The sequence below is a fragment of the Morone saxatilis genome, unplaced genomic scaffold, assembly GCF_004916995.1.
Source record: "Morone saxatilis isolate NCDOM2014 unplaced genomic scaffold, NCSU_SB_2.0 Contig1, whole genome shotgun sequence".
Taxonomy (NCBI): Eukaryota; Metazoa; Chordata; class Actinopteri; family Moronidae; genus Morone; species Morone saxatilis.
In genome coordinates this window covers 12,798,191-12,814,408 of record NW_023339651.1, presented here as the reverse complement: position 1 = coordinate 12,814,408, position 16,218 = coordinate 12,798,191, and positions in this window count along the sequence as shown.

Sequence of the window (16,218 nt, the reverse complement as noted above, 5' to 3'; positions counted from 1 at the left end):
TACCTGTAATTATCATACAAATGACTTTAAGATGTGATAGTTCATGATTCAACTTTTACATAATCTTATTTTTTAAATTGATCTGTATTATTTTTCAATTTAAAATCGTTTGTTTGTTTTAGTTAGGGCAAATACTATTGTCAAAGTGCAGCTGGATAGATACATTGATACAATAGAAATGCTGTAATCTTAAACTTGACATGTAGTCTTGGATTTGGCTTCATGTAATATTTTATTATAGATAATAATAATGTTTTTTCTTGCTCTCAAAAACTGTGCTACGGTTGAGTTCTTTGACTGTCTCTTTGGTCCACATTACAAGTGACTGTTTCTCCAAATTTGTCTAAATGTCTTCTGAAAAATATCTAAGGGGTCTAATTATTGATAAACCTGATAAAAAGTTTATTTAGGGTTAGGGTAGAGATTATGTTGAGCTCAGGTTTAAATGCTATGAAGTCTGTACTGATGCATTAAGTCAGTCAGGTGATGTTTTCAGTATTTAGTCATTTCAAGTCATTATTTAAATATATTTCCAGCAGCTGATTGTTCGTTCTGATGTCTGAATTAGAACAAATATTCAAACAGTATATCAGATAAAGTTCCTCGGTCTCAAAAAAGAGAGGTTGTGAGTTGCCATATAAAAGGAACTGAAACTATTTTAGTTGAACCTTGTGAACGAGTAGGCTTTCTAGTCTGTGTCAGAGGTTATTTATAACACAGTCTGCGCACATCAACGATAAGATCCCATATGTGTTAACTGTGGCATCTTTATATAGAGTGCATTATTTGATTGGCCTTGCTGATCGTTGTGAAGGGTAGGATTGGGCTGTGAGTGAGATATTTCTTTGGCATTTTGAGCCCAGATAATAACCTGATATCCACATTATTTTATCACAACCTGCCTGATGAATTTAATCTACTACATCAGTATTATAGGCCTGTTTTATTGTGTTTTTACATTGCTATTTATTGTTCGTGATGAATTTCCTTTTGGTTTTCATTTACTCCTTATGTTATATACTGTGTATTTAAAAGTACTATCCAACATTTTAGTCTTGCAGATTAAAACCTTGTTTTTCATGTCTGTGGCCCTTAATGCCTCTAGTCTTATACACCATCATGTAGAGGGATGTCTTAGAAGCATTTAATTGCAAAAACAACCCATATTTTCACACTGACCACCATACTGATCTCTGACCACACGAGATCCGCTTCTCTATAGTACACGATATTTAGGATGTGGGAAGATAAGTTAAAAGGAAGTTGTTTTTAGTGTCTGCAAAAGATACTATATAAACTTCTGTTCTTGTTAAAAGGAATTGGAGACCAATTTAATCACCAATTAGAAATGTGTCAGATTTTGTATGTTTGCCGTTCTTCATGAAATGGAGAATTCAGCTTGGGCCCATTTGAAAACAGGCATCTTGGTTATTTTTCTCTTTCATCATTAACAATACTTTAAAATCTACCTTGTTTTTCAAGCCTCACCTCTTCTGAAATGGTAAATGTTTTGACTTTAATATGTCTTTGCACCACAAGATGGCCCTATAAGCATGGGGTTGTGTTTGATCTGAGCCACTGTAAGCTTGTGGACAAAATTAAACTGTCAGCAGGGGAAAATAAGCATAAATGCCTCTAATAAGTGAGATTCCCTGAGGTGAAACTGTTTATAGACGATTCTGCCTGTACAGGAAGATCTTTCTCTGATATTCTGGTGAATGTGTGGTGTTCGCTGGTGTTTGTGTGGTGCTATTTGACGTGACTGGGTACATTTTGACACATAAAAAAGGTCATCTGAAATGTTAATGATGTACACATTTTGTTTATGGTGTGTGCATGAAGTCGGCACTGCAGTGCAAGCAGGTATTTGAACATTTCAATTGAATTTCTGTCAAAGCGCTGCTTCGCTTTTCAAGAGTCAACAACCCGTTGACAAGGTACATCTAATTCATTTGGCTGGTTTGTTTTGATGACTCACTACTTAGATGTTGTTGCATCTGATTCATCACTGGTCCCTGCTGGAAAATACTCTTCTCAGCAGATAATGTGGAAAGATGGTATGCTCAGTGTAACATAGGAGATCTTAATTAAAGGTCCAGTGTATAACATTTTTGATGATATATTGGCAGAAATGGAATATAATATGCACGTACAATCACCTGAAAATAAGAACTGTTATGTTTTTGTTACCTTAGAATGAGCAGTTTCTTATCTACAGATACTGCCCGTTACCTTCCATGTTGTCTGTCATGTTGAACTGCCATGTTTCTACAGTAGCTGAGAATGGACAAACCAAACACTGGATCTAGATAAGGCCATTTACATTTTTCACACGTTTCGCAGTGTAGTTTCTTCCTCGCACTTGGAAGGGGAGGGCGAGGGAGTTGCAATCGGCAGCTACACCACTAGATGCCACCAAGTCACATTGGACCTTTAATTTGAAGATTTATTATAGATTATCTTTATCTCACTAGAATCATTAGTAAGTCAATTGGCGTTTCATTTAATACTCATAAGTGACTGAGGAAAAGGTGGATGAATCTCAGGCTATTAATCATCGGGGACATAGCTTCATTATGCCAATTCATGTACAACAAATGAAGTGTTCATGCAGATAGCAGTTCATGACAATTGCAAAGCTGTTTCTGGCTACCTTACCAGACTCTGGATCCACTGTTTTCTTTGGTTTAGTATATCATTTATCAAGAAAATATAAAGCCAGTCAAAGTAATCTGAGTCTGCATGCCAGCAGTGCAAAATACAGCAGGATGCACATTTTATATCAGACGAATGTGTTGTCATATCACTAGTTTGATTGTAGTGCAGAGTGTGACAGCGATGTGAGTGTTGAGTCATTTTGTTGGAAGTGAAGAAAGTCAGCATCATCCCTGACTCAATCATCAGATGAATTACAGGAGCAGCAGTAGCAGCCGGCTTGGGAGGATATTTTCACCCACTGGGAATATGAGACAAACTTCTAGACAGATCAAATAGTGGAGCGGGTGCGATCCAATAAAACCACAGAACATCATGCCCCAGACTTTACTTGGAAGACCACCTGCAGTCTAATATCTAGGCGCATTACATTGCAGTATTGCAGTATTAGAACGTTTCCACTTTGTAGTTTGAAGTTCTGCTTGGATGCAGATTGATTAACCTCAATAACACATTTCCTTTAGGGGTTCCTCTAAGGTAATTTTAACCAGCAGGGGGCGACTCCATTGGTTTAAAAAATAAGTCCAATGTAATCTTACGAGAAACCTACTTCTCACATAATTTATTAGCTCAGGTAACAGTTTCAGAATTTGTTTATGGTCTCAGTCGATAGTTTCCAGTATTCTTCCATACAGCATGATTTTCATTTAGTAAATTATGGTCTTATATTGAGCAAAATAGACAATAAAGCAGGGTGTGCTTTAGGCCATGGCTATACCCTGTGACTGTAATTCTCAATTCTCAAAAAAGATTAGTGCTGATCAAATATGAATGGATATTCTGTTACCACATTGCGGTCACTTCAAATGTTTTCAGAAACATATTTTAGTGTACTATTTGTGACCATGCCGCCATTTTTTCCTGCTTGAAAACGGACGTGGCAAAACTACCTCCCAACTCAGTGTAGCAACATCATTCCAAGTCCCACACTCACTTCTGCTTCCGAAAAAACCAAGATGGCGACGGCCATAATGTCAAACTTGGGGTTATACACAAACCAATGGATGACGCCACGGTAGATTCACACAACGTCATCAATGGCCTTTTGTATGATCTTTTGTTAATCCTGTATATAAATACGCAATGCCCTATCTGCAGATGTCTCACACCAAAATTGCTTTGCATGCTTCTGACCCTAAAAGCTTCCCTGGTGTGCCTCAAGCTAATTTTTCACCTCATTAGCTTGGACAGACATAAAAACTGGGACGCTGTGAGAACAAAGCAGGGGTGTGTATATATCCACTGCAGGAAGGCATGGGACAATGCAGTGGAGAGGGAGGCCATGTTAATTGGAGTGTTTGTACGCTACAGTTCTCAAAGGTCTAATGAATGCAGTGAATTATGTGATAAGAAAGGGCAGCAATGCATCACAGAGAGTCACATGTGACTGTGTAGAAACATTTCCACCTATGTATGTCGATACGTGATTATACACATGTGCATGGCCTAACCAGGAGGTGAGGGCAGGGTTTGACTTTGATGAATAATGTGGGAAGGTCTGTTTTTTCTCCCCCCCCTTCACCCCTCTCCTTTCCTTCCTCTCTGTCTTGCAGGCACAGAGGAAGCTTTCTACTGCTTCTCCTTTTTTTTTCAAGAGAGCACCCAAAGAACCTCATCAGCATTCAACATGCATCACCAGCTCACTGCATCCAATCACGTGCATTTACCATACAGAGTGCGTGTGTGTGTGTGTGTGTGTGTGTGTGTGTGTGTGTGTATGTGTGCAAATGGACAATGTGTGTGTCTGTTTGATGGAGGGAGACGGGCAGAGACAGGCAGGGAGAATCCCTTTGTGTTGCCTGTGAATCCCCAAGGTCATGTACAGGCACTCATGAACAGATCTGAGACAGGCACCAAGTGTGAGGTGGAGATGATATTCCAGGTCAAAGTGTGGGATTAGGATTTTGTACAGTACATTTAGGTTAATTGCAGAAAAGGCATCAACAGAGTGCTTTTAGCAGACCAGATGTGTGTTGGATTATTGATCTAAAGTGATGTTTCATCTCCCTTCTCCTACCAGCAGAGAAAACCCCTTGCAGGCTCAGTCTGAGCTTGTTTTGATGGCGGTAACTTTCACCGGTGAATATCCCCCCATAATCTGCGGGATAATCCAAAAGGGTTAACTGCTGAGAGGGGATGAGAGGTGCCAGAGCAGGAGCTTGGCCACAAGTCGATTTCTCCGAGAGATTGCAGTCATGTTTGATACCCAGTTCCCATGGCAACCAGCGACCATGGTGTACCTGACCTACATATGTGCTGTATGTACACAAACACACGCTAACCACCTGTTACTGTTGCTTTGTACAGCGGCCTGTGAGGAGTATGAGTGGTTGTTGAATGAGTCTATCAGAGATGACAAGAACAAACAGAGGAGCCAGGAGATGCTTTCGCCATTTCTGAGAGGCTGTCAATGAGTTGTGTCAACAATGGCTGCAAGTCACACACAGACAAGCTGTCTTTCTGTGTTTATAATAGGCACTGTAAATTTATGAGGGTATTACTATGAGTATGTTGACAAATAATTTGTGAAAAGATGGCGATACTTGCAAATTTTGCCACAAATAGTTGCTACAAAAATATCACTCAACTCATTCAAAAAATGTAACTGAACAGTTCAGTTTGATAGTTAACGAAGTAAGTTACAGTTACATAAAGTAATTAGGTACATTTACTCAAGTACTGTACTTAAGTACAATTGTGAGGTACTTGTGCCTTACTTGAATAATTAAATTTTTTACTCTTTTATACTACAGCACTACATTTCACACATGTTACACGTTTTACTCCATTACATTTACATGACAGCTATAGTTAATCAACAAATAAATTATTATTTATGATTAATTAAGGTACCTGATGGTTTTATATAAAGCAGTTTACATATGCAACATTAGAGTGATGCTTACACATGAATGTATTGATAATTAACGGTTATATAGGTATTATTTCTTTGCTACTACTTAAGTACTTTTACTTAGTAAAAGATCTGAGTATTTCCACCAGTACTATATTAGGCTAATTGAAGCACATAGACAAATTCATATGTCCTGTTTTTTTGTCAATGTCCTTGAAGGGGTTACAGGGGCTCCCAGAAAAATGGGGAATAATGTCGACTGTGAATTAAAGACTTCTGTGGGCCGGGCCAGCTAACATCCGGTTTAGCCCTCCATTATGTCAAATTGGCCTCAAAGCCTGGTGCTCTTCCTTGGGGCTTTTATAGAATATGTTATTTGTCACAAGATGCATCTGTTGAAGCATTTTTCTGATGTCTGGCTGTGAATTAGTTGTCCATTTACACAGAGTCCATTTCTGTAAATTACACAGTGGGGTCTGCGATAGAGCAAGGTTTAAGGATTTATGTCCAAATGGGACTGTGTGGTGTAGCTGACACTATGATTAAGAATGATTGAGGATCCATACCTTGTTGTGACACTTTGATGTAGTGGGCCATCATATGCAGTGTTAGGGGTAATGCGTTACTTTTGTAACAAAAGCAACAAACAGTGGAAAGACTAACCAAGACTGTTTCTGTTGAGTTTGAATGAAATGTGTGTTCATAGTTTTTTTTTATTATAAAGAATTCATCCACACCGTGCCATTTCCAACAGTGTGCTTTTGTTTATTTAAAAAGGTCCAGGCTATTTAAAGGTTCCAATGTGTGAACATGTTATAGCATATCTTTTAAAAATAAGACTTTCCCTGACTTTCTCTATTGCCTATGGACTAATTTTTCATGCATTTTTATGTAGGGATGATGCAGTTTAGATTTTACTGCAAAATTCCAAATGATGTGACGTGACGTGTGATGTTATGCGTGCTCTCTACGCTTCTCAACAGTGTGCAACACTAGCTAACGTAAGCTTATTAATTTAGTCCGCTAACGTCACCAAGTCCAAAGCTAACATTACTGCAAAGCTTGTAAAATATACTGTGATACTGTGGATATAGCTGGCTTATGCAGACAAATTGCTAGCTAGCTAACAAAATACTGTCAGCTAGCTTCATCCAGATTCCCAGGGCTGATCTGGCTGGTAGATTCATTGTCGTTTGCTGGTTACTTTGTCGGGTGGCACGATGTTATTGGATGATGGGATGAGTAGCATGTAGTCGATGTTCAAATAACATATAGGAAGATTGCAGATAGTAATGTGATCCTAAATGTGATTGTAATTTATTTTCCAGAGTTCAGTCCAGTCACTCTTGCCTTATGCCCAGAATGATACTCACTGTGTACAGAGTGTGGACACTGACTGCAGTTCACTTAAAGGCCATTGGTAACATTAACATAACATACATTGCAGTATGATGAACAAGTAAGGACAAGAACATGTTTTAATTAAACATTTTGGTTTTCCTTTTTTATTTTTCACGTATTTGTGCCTGACACAGAAGCTTTTTGTTCACCCTCAGATTATCATTCAAACCTGCAATCACACAAAACCAAAACAATGAGCGTAAAGATGCTGTAAAGCTCTGTAGAGCTGAGTGGAGCTGCAGAGTAAGGCTATAATTCTCTGTGCATTCATCACAACCAGCGACCCCTTGCACCTACATCTCATGGTAATGTGTTGTTAAAATAAAAACATTGTATAATATAAAAAACCTCTTTTGTTGAACCACTCATCGTGCAACTAGTGATTTGGGAGGTGAGTAGAGGTCACTTCATGTTCAGGGCTTAAAAGTCAAAAAGGCTTAAAACCACTGATATGACACCTGTTGCACCTTATCTGTACTTCATGTAGCTGTACGTCTAAAAGAACTTGAGGACCTTCTGCCCTCTTGCTTGCCACCTTTCTCTTTTTCTCTGCATTTTCTTTTCTTTTGGAGATGTCTCTATCTCCTGGGTGCGCTGTAATCCAAAATAGCTGTTCCTTCTTCTCTCCCTCTTGCTCTTTTCCACTCCTCTCTTCTCCCCTCCATGTTTCATCGATTCTGCCTAGACAGGGCAGGGGACAGTGTTCCCCTGTGGGGCATTCTGGGTAATAAATCTTATTCCTGTCTACATGTGGAGGCTCATGGGAAGGTTCTGGCCCACTTTTCACCCAGATAAATATATCCACAAAATGGAGGAAAGTGGGCCAAAAAAGTAGAGGCCACCTGAATAAGTGTGTTTGCTAAAAGCAAGCTAGTTCTTTTATCCCGAAGGCAGCCAGCAGGTAAACATTTTGGACAGCAATGACAATAACATTTATGTTATATCTTTATTGTAAGGACTTGTTCCCTAATCTCCTAAGAAAATACATTACTGGTGAAATAGCTGCATGTCAGGTAATGTAAAATAAGTATCATAGATACTATAGAAGGTTTCCCCGACTGCCCTGTTAGATAAAATGTCCCCGTTAATCATCACCACCTGCCATGTTCCAAATGTGTTTGTTAAATTTAAATTGGATGCTATTTAACATTATTATATGTTATAATACACATGTATATTGTACAATATTTATTTAATTCTTAACTCTTCAGGTTGGGTTAAGTTGCATTCATACGCTAGATGTTTCAACTATTTGTCCATTACTTTGGCAAAGTCGACCATTTTCTATTATTTTAAATTATTATCTATTTTCTAACTATTTCCACTATGTATTAATTATATTTAGCTTTTTTAAACATCCATCCACCTTTAAGCATACTGTTTCAATCATTTATCCATTACTTTTAGCTATGTCTGTTCATGCATTTCATTTGGCTAACTATTTCAATCATTTATCCATAATATTCATTATTTTATGTATTACAGCCGTTTATTAATTACTTTAAGCTAACTTTTAAGAATTTTCTGCTTGCTTGCTATATTTGTTCATGTAGCCTAATTAAATCACAAACACAGGGTGTTCAGGTGCAGCTGATTCAATATGTGGATATATATTTTTTAATTAAATCGCAGTTTCAATTTTGTCACATTAGTTAAGCTAGTCATCAACTTTCTATGTACCCCCTGGCAACTGCAGAGGAAGTAGCCCCTGGTTGGGAATGGAACCAATGGCTATATGAAACCAAATTAATTAAATTATTTATTCTAACCGTTATCTTTAAAACTTGTTTCCTGTAAAATCAATTTAATAATGGTTATAATTATGCTGTTTGTTTTCATGTCATCTCATTTTGAATAAGAAAATGTAATTTAATGTTGTCACAAGGAGGCTATCGTTTATTAAATCCCTCTACAAGCTTGCAGCATGATTTGCATCACGTAACACTGTCAGTGGCAGAACTGTTGTTGTTTTTTTCCTTTTCTTATTCTGTATGTCTTCTATCCTACTAAAGTTATTATTATAAAGTCATAAATGATGAAGGGCTTTAATAATGCTAGATGTTATAAAGGAAAGCCTGGTCTTTACAGCATAGGGCCAAAGGCCACACTAGGACCAGAATATGGAATGTATGACTCACTTCCTTGAAAATACACTTTATTGGTCTGTCTTTCACAATAACGTAAGTTTTCTTAGACTCTTAACTGTCTCATTTCTAGTCATCATTAAAAGAGGGAAAGAGCAAGCCCAGTGCATGACTCCTGGGACAAAATACATGAAAATACAGGACTGAGGTCCACATCTATTAGCAGCTGTTATGCTGAGGAGAATAAACCATAATGATCATGTCTTGTCACATATTTATGAGAAAACAGGACAATTTGTGTAGCATTTAGCAAACTACCTGTCTGGTTCTGTACAAACTGTGTTGCACTGATTGGAAAGTCAGAGTGAAGATGAAAGTGCACTTCCGAACAGTGAAGTAAAATGGCCTTATCAGATTCAGTTATGTAAAGTGGAGCACTAACTGTCCAAAACAGGAGAAACATGCACCCTTTTTTCCACAGCAGGCTGCTCACAATTATCTACAAAGCACAGCTGCAGGTAAAAAAAGTGTGTGCACTTTGTTTACACAGGCCTAACTCAATGTAATCAAGGCTAAGACAAGACAAGACATGCAGACCAAAAAAAAAATAGATGTGCATGATAATAGAGCAATTTTCACTGTGTGGGGAAAGTGTCATATAACCTGTTTGTTCAGTCCACACACCAAATAACATTTCTATTGTTTTAGTGCTATAAACCAAAACATGGAAAGTCCTACTTTACACGTGACTGTGACTGTGAGACATATTTTTTCCCGCACAGTATGAGCAACCATGAATGAGTATCACTGTGGATTTTGGCTATAATTGCTCTTCACCTTTACTATCTCTTCTTCCAGGAACTAGTTTCATATCTTGTGCAGTTCAGCTGCATGCAGCCCAGGGAATCTTCCTGCCTGAATGCGTCATAATAATTAAAAATGGAATTTATAGTCTGGAGTGCAACCATTTCTGAGGGTTCATTAATTTTTAATGGTTTTCCACAATGGGAATGGGGGGAATTATGTAAGATAATACATCACACTTTGGAAGTCACACAGCACAAACAATATTAGGAGTCAATTTGTCAGTGAGTCCACTTTGAGATCTTCCTCTGAGTATACCAATATAGACTGCTTACAACTGCTAACAGGTCAGTTTTCTTTCTATAGTATAATATCTGTGGACTCTGACTTCTACCTAACAGATACAAGCACTCCTTTCTGCCATGTCACTTTTTAAAGAACTACTGGGTTCAAATTCTCCTGTGTTTTCATTTTAAACACAGTTCATTTCCTCACAGCTGCCCACAGGAGACTGTTTCTGCTGGCACAAAGTCTACAAACACAGCACCGCGCATTCTCATACACTGTGTATCAGAAGCTTGCACAATTAGCTTGGAAAGCCTTCTCTCTCCCCGAAGTGCCCTTTTTTTCACTCTTTCATCTCTCGGTTTGCAACATGAGCGAGCTATTTTTGACTGCCTCACTAGAGATGAATACCTCAGAAAAAAACAAATGAAGACAACCTTCTTTGTTGGGAGCCATTTGTGTTTTTACTCTGAGCTGAAGGCGAGCTGGTTGACTTGGCACCGGGATTAATCATGTTAGAATGTCTCCTTTCATTTAGTAGCTTTTCCTCCATGCCTAGTCACATTGTTTTCCCCACAGTTGTCCTTGTTTTCATCCAGATATTTTGACAGTCAAGGAGATATGCCACCTCACTTGAAAGTACAATTGTGATCAATAGATACCATTGGCTTGCAGTGCATTTCTGCATGCATAAATTGTTTTTTTCTTAGAGAAATAGCAGTCACAATCTTCATGCATAGAAACACATACAGATATATATGCTGGTACAGAGTAAGTACTTTTTTTATTCCTTTTTATGTGCGTCACCATTTGTTATGGAAAAATCCTGTTGGACCCTTCTCGCCTCCTGCCATACAACATTAAGTGAAAGCTTTTGTTGCAGCAACAACACATGCAATCCAGTCACACAGTTCTTCTATTTAAAACATTTGTGAGGACATAAATAATAATAAGGCATCTATACAGTATGTTTTCCTATCTTCTCCTATGTAGGTTATTGCAAGCATGAATCTCAGTGTCTGCAGGTCTGAGGAGAATACTAAGTGTTATAAAGTAATTATTAATTGATTTACTGTTGAAAAAGAGAACAACATTGTATTGATATTCCCTAAAAAGCTGCATATAATTAAAGTATGAAAATAAAAATATAGACAGCGAAAGAGAAGTTCTATTTCAGCATCCTCAATCACAGATGACCACTAAAAGTATCTTCTTTACATGGAAATCTGAAGGTTAGACCGCTATTCCTTCAACGCGACTCAGGCCCCAGGCTTCAGGCTGTCAGCAGAAATGAATCGATTGTTAAGTCTAACTCTACCGCACTGATGACAGGAGCCCTGATTGGTCATCACCTTGGGAATATAGTTCACAGCTGCAGCTACGATTGGCTGCCGCTGGCTGTGCTGAAAATGATCACAGCAGATTTAAGAACGTTAAAGGGAGCTTTTCCATGCGCAGAGCCCGGGTGTGTTCCCAGTCTGCAAGGTCACAGCCACATGAGCCTTGCCGTTTACACATCTGCATATTCAATCACCGCTGCCTAATGAGTTGTACAAATGTAATCATGTAGAAGGTTGTTTAGTTTGCCACCAGGTCCTCATTAGAGAGTGAGGTCTCATTTCTTCACTGTCAGCAGCACAAGTCTTATCCATGAAGACACCAAAATATAATCCAACTTTGAAAAGTGATTATCAGGTGTTAACTCCATGATCTCAGTGTTGTGTGTGTCCTCGTTAATCTCATGGGCACACACAAGCCTTGGATAATTGTGTATTAGTCACGCTAATCTTTTAACCATGTTTGTTGTTCATTTTATTCTGTGTGCCCCTTTTAATGTTGTGACAACCATTTTTATGTTGTTCTCTCCACGCAGAGTGCATACGCTTATCTGCAAAGACATAGAAATGAACTAACATCATAACTTCATGTGTTTATTTCCTCGCCTGCAGTAAAAGTCTGCATATCTAATTTATTTTTTCAACATATATTTCTTAAAATATATTCAGCAAAATGGTTGACATTAGTTTGCTGAATTGCTTTCATGCTGTTCATGTTTTGTTAAACAAACCCGTCATCTCCAAGCCCTTTCTAACACGTCTTGCTGCATGGTGGTGCTGTTTATTTATTCAAGGGTTTGCTAAAAAGGCAAAGTTCCTCAGGGAAGGCAGACTGCTGGCTGTGTGTATGTCTGCTTGTTTGCATAAGTGCTTATGTGCATGACTGCTGGTGTCCTGAGAAAGGACATGTGTAATATGTTATGATGAATTTGTTCTTTTAAATGCCAGTGCCAGCACTGATTTGGATATGTTTACACTGAATTCTTAAAATGTCAGTATTTTGCTGCATTGTCTCTTTACATCACATAAAACATTCACATTTACATGCATTGAATTATGTTATATTATATATTTAGTTTGCAGCACAAATTTTATTCTCACCAGGGCAAAATTGTTGGACACTAAAGTTTTCCACTTCTTCTAATCCATCCATGCATTCATCCATATCTTCACCATTTATCCAGTACTGGGTTGCCTTGGCAACTGGGTGATCAGAGCCACCCAGGCGTCCTTCTCCTCAGCAACATTGTTCAGCTCCTCCTGGGAGATCCCAAATACTCCCAGGCAACCTGGAGCATGAAGGCCCCCCAGTTTGTCCAAGGTGTCCTCTCTGCTGTTTGCACCACTGCTCTAAAAGGAAGCGACTCTAGTCCATCTTTACCAGGTTCAAAAATGGATGCCAATTACAGAACTAAGAGGTTTTCATTTCATTATTAGCAAACAAGAGTCCCACCCTAATGTTACAGAACAAGACCAGACCTGAGCTGCACCTTTATATCCTTCCTGCTAATCACAAACATTAGAGAGATTAAGCCACTTGTCAGTCTAGTGCTGTAAATTTCGAGGAGTCTAGTAAAGCCAGATGGCCACTGCAGCTCATTTGCCAGGTGCTAATCGAGAAGACATATCCCAAGCATATCCACAAGCATATCCCAGCCAAGCCCCATTTGCTTCTCCTTGAAGAGTCCAGTCTTTACAAGACAAGCGTTTGCCACACTGACCAGTTAGTCCTCATCTTTGAAATCTTTTTCTCTAAAACTAAAAATGACTGAAAATATAATTCTCCCTTTTATGTTGCCTGTCCAAGCAAATTTTCAAGTGTAGAGTCTTATTCGCCTCATTCTGGTGCATCAAACCATAATAGGCTCATCACTGCCCCCTTGAGGCTGTAGAGCAGAAAACAGCCACTCTAACTATGGTTTGTGAAAACTGTAGTCGTAGTGGACATTTTTTCTCCACCGGCCACAGGGGCAAACACATTTCACCCTCAAAAACAAACTTTGACTAGAGATTTGAGCTTTTTCAGAAGTGTTTTCAAACAGTATGCTTTTTACACAAGTGAAGGTTTAAAGGACAAATTTGTTGGTTTGGCAAATGTCTGTCCAGTTAACTTCAATTCCCCTGATAAATAGCAACGCACATCCCTTTTTATGGGAAACATCCCATGGGGGACACTCCCAAACAGGGCTAATCCCAGCCTTGAGCCTAACATTAAAGCTGTACTCAATATAACTGCAACAGAGGCGTTTATGTGTATGATACATATGTACAATTTTCTCACCATGGATCATCGCTTTTCTCTTCACATGTGGTCTCCCTGCTGTCCCAATGGCCTCAGCGTGCTGAGGAAAATGGGTCAGACAGGGAAAGTGAAAAGGGACAGAGAACCAGGGACACACAGCTGGCCTCAGCTTGCTGCTCCAGCATGCAGATGCAGACACACACACTCCTGCGCCGAGGGAGGAGGCTGCTCAGTGCATCAGGGAAATCAATCGTCCAGAAGAATAACACTGAGCTGCAGATGAAGATCTGATGATCCTGAGGGAGGAGTGGTGTGTCAGGGACTGTATATGTGTATGTGTGTGTGTGTTGGGAGGGGAGCTTAGCATTTAATAGGTACATGGCTGTATTTTGCAGAGAAGCAGTCTGTTATTGCTTACTCACCTTCTGGATTATCTCTTAATCATTATCCTCTTTTGTCACTTGAGCTGACAAAATCAATTAAATCCATTCGTTATGCACACAAGACCCATTTGCATATGGACCCTAAAATGTCCAGTCAATATTGACATTACCACATCTGAAATGATACATTTCACAATCACGTCAGCCTATTTAATCTCTACAGACGTATGTGTTTCCATCACATATGTCCTGATTATATTTATAGTGGCTCGTCAGAATCAGCGCCAAGATCAAGTCTGCCAAGGACAGATGGCACTTCCCCTGTAAGCCACAGCTTTTTAATAAAGAGCATGGCATAAAGACAGAGGGAGAAATGAACAAGGCTGGGAAAAAATCGCAAGATATTGAGAATATATCTGGTGTAGGCAACCAAGCAAATCAGAACACTGTAAAGGAGAAGAATATAAAATGTTTCCGTAGAGGTTTGAGTCACAGATCTTAAGCTCAGAGGATCATATTGAACTGGCGAATTCACCTCACTGAGTCCTTTTTTAACCACGGTTAACTGAATTTCCGATTCCCTGTTTAGATTTCCTGGCAAGTGTGCAGGGAAGTGTATTTTTGGTCTTCTCTTAATAACTGCCAGTTTAGATGTGATCCATCTTTAGCAATCCAGACTGGGCCATCTCTGACGCTGATGATGATGTAAGCTCTTTAGTGGGATATGACTGCGAGGTACCCATCGTTCTGGCATTTCTGCAGACAGGAATGCAAGCACAACACTGCATTTTTGCTAAATGCGTATGACAGACTTTCACAAAAATATGTTTGGAGCCTGATTAAAATGGTTTTGTTATAAGCCAAAAGGCTAAAGCTTCCCTGCACTCTCCATCACTTCCATTTCCGAAAGCTCATTGTCTTCTGAAGATAAGAGAGAGGCGATTAATGAGAGATAACTCCGGGTGTAATAATAACAGACCAGCCTACAGTGTCAGGGTTGAGCTTCTTCTCTGCCATTGGCCGAAATGCTGCTTTTTTGATGTCCTTCTAATGTCTTCAACTTCCAGGATTTCAGTAATGTCTTGGCAGCCTTTTGAATCAAAGCAAAATATCGGCCTTTGAAGAGGGGATAATATTAACTTGTAAAGAGTGCAAGAAGGAGCATCTTTAGCCTTTGATTTGATTCTGTCATAAACAACATACACACAACACACAAAACCAAAAAAAAGAAGGAGGCCAAAAAACACAGATTAAATCCAGCATGGAACCTGAACAGCAAAGAAATTATTATTAAATTAAAATAGTAAAACAAGTGTTATGCTATGTGTAGGCACAGGATAAAAACACCAGAAGTCAATATAACTTACTTCCATACAGAGTGTCTCCTGAACCACAAAAACAACACAGCTTTGCCTCTGCTACAAGTGATAATTGTGACATGCAAATTTAATTATTGTAGGTCAGGGGTTAGCAACCTTAGGTAGCTTAACTAATGGCACATTAGCAATAAGTGTGCAAGAGAATTTTTTGGGAAATGCTGAAGTGCTCTCTCATCTCCATGCCAATTTACCTCTTTCACAGCCACTGGCAGTTCTGCTCCCTGTCTTATTAAAGCACCTCACGGCTGTATATATGATTTCAACTCAGATGTGGATATTTTTAAAAGCATGGACGCCTTCTTGTTTAGTGCTCTCGTATACAAATACAATGTCCTGATTATGTGGGACTTTTTTTTTGCTATTCACACGTAATTGGATAAGGATGGAATAAAATTACAGATCTGCTTGAGATTAAAATTTTGATGTGGTGTCATAATTAAACTGAATGCTGATGTTGCACGCTAATTAACAAGAACATCTAAAAAAGGACATTTAATAATAAAAAAGGTTGCTGAACCATTGTAATACTCATATGCAAATAGCTAATTTTGCTAGAATACAATTAGTAAGTAAACTCACATATACCTTATTTTTACATTTTATCAATTAAATAAATAAAAATGTTTTTTAAACTTCTAATTGTGTATTTATTTATCTATCTGTGCTTAGTTATATCCTTGTGCTGCTGCAACACCTGAGTTTCTTCTCTAGGGATCAATAAATGTTTTTATCTT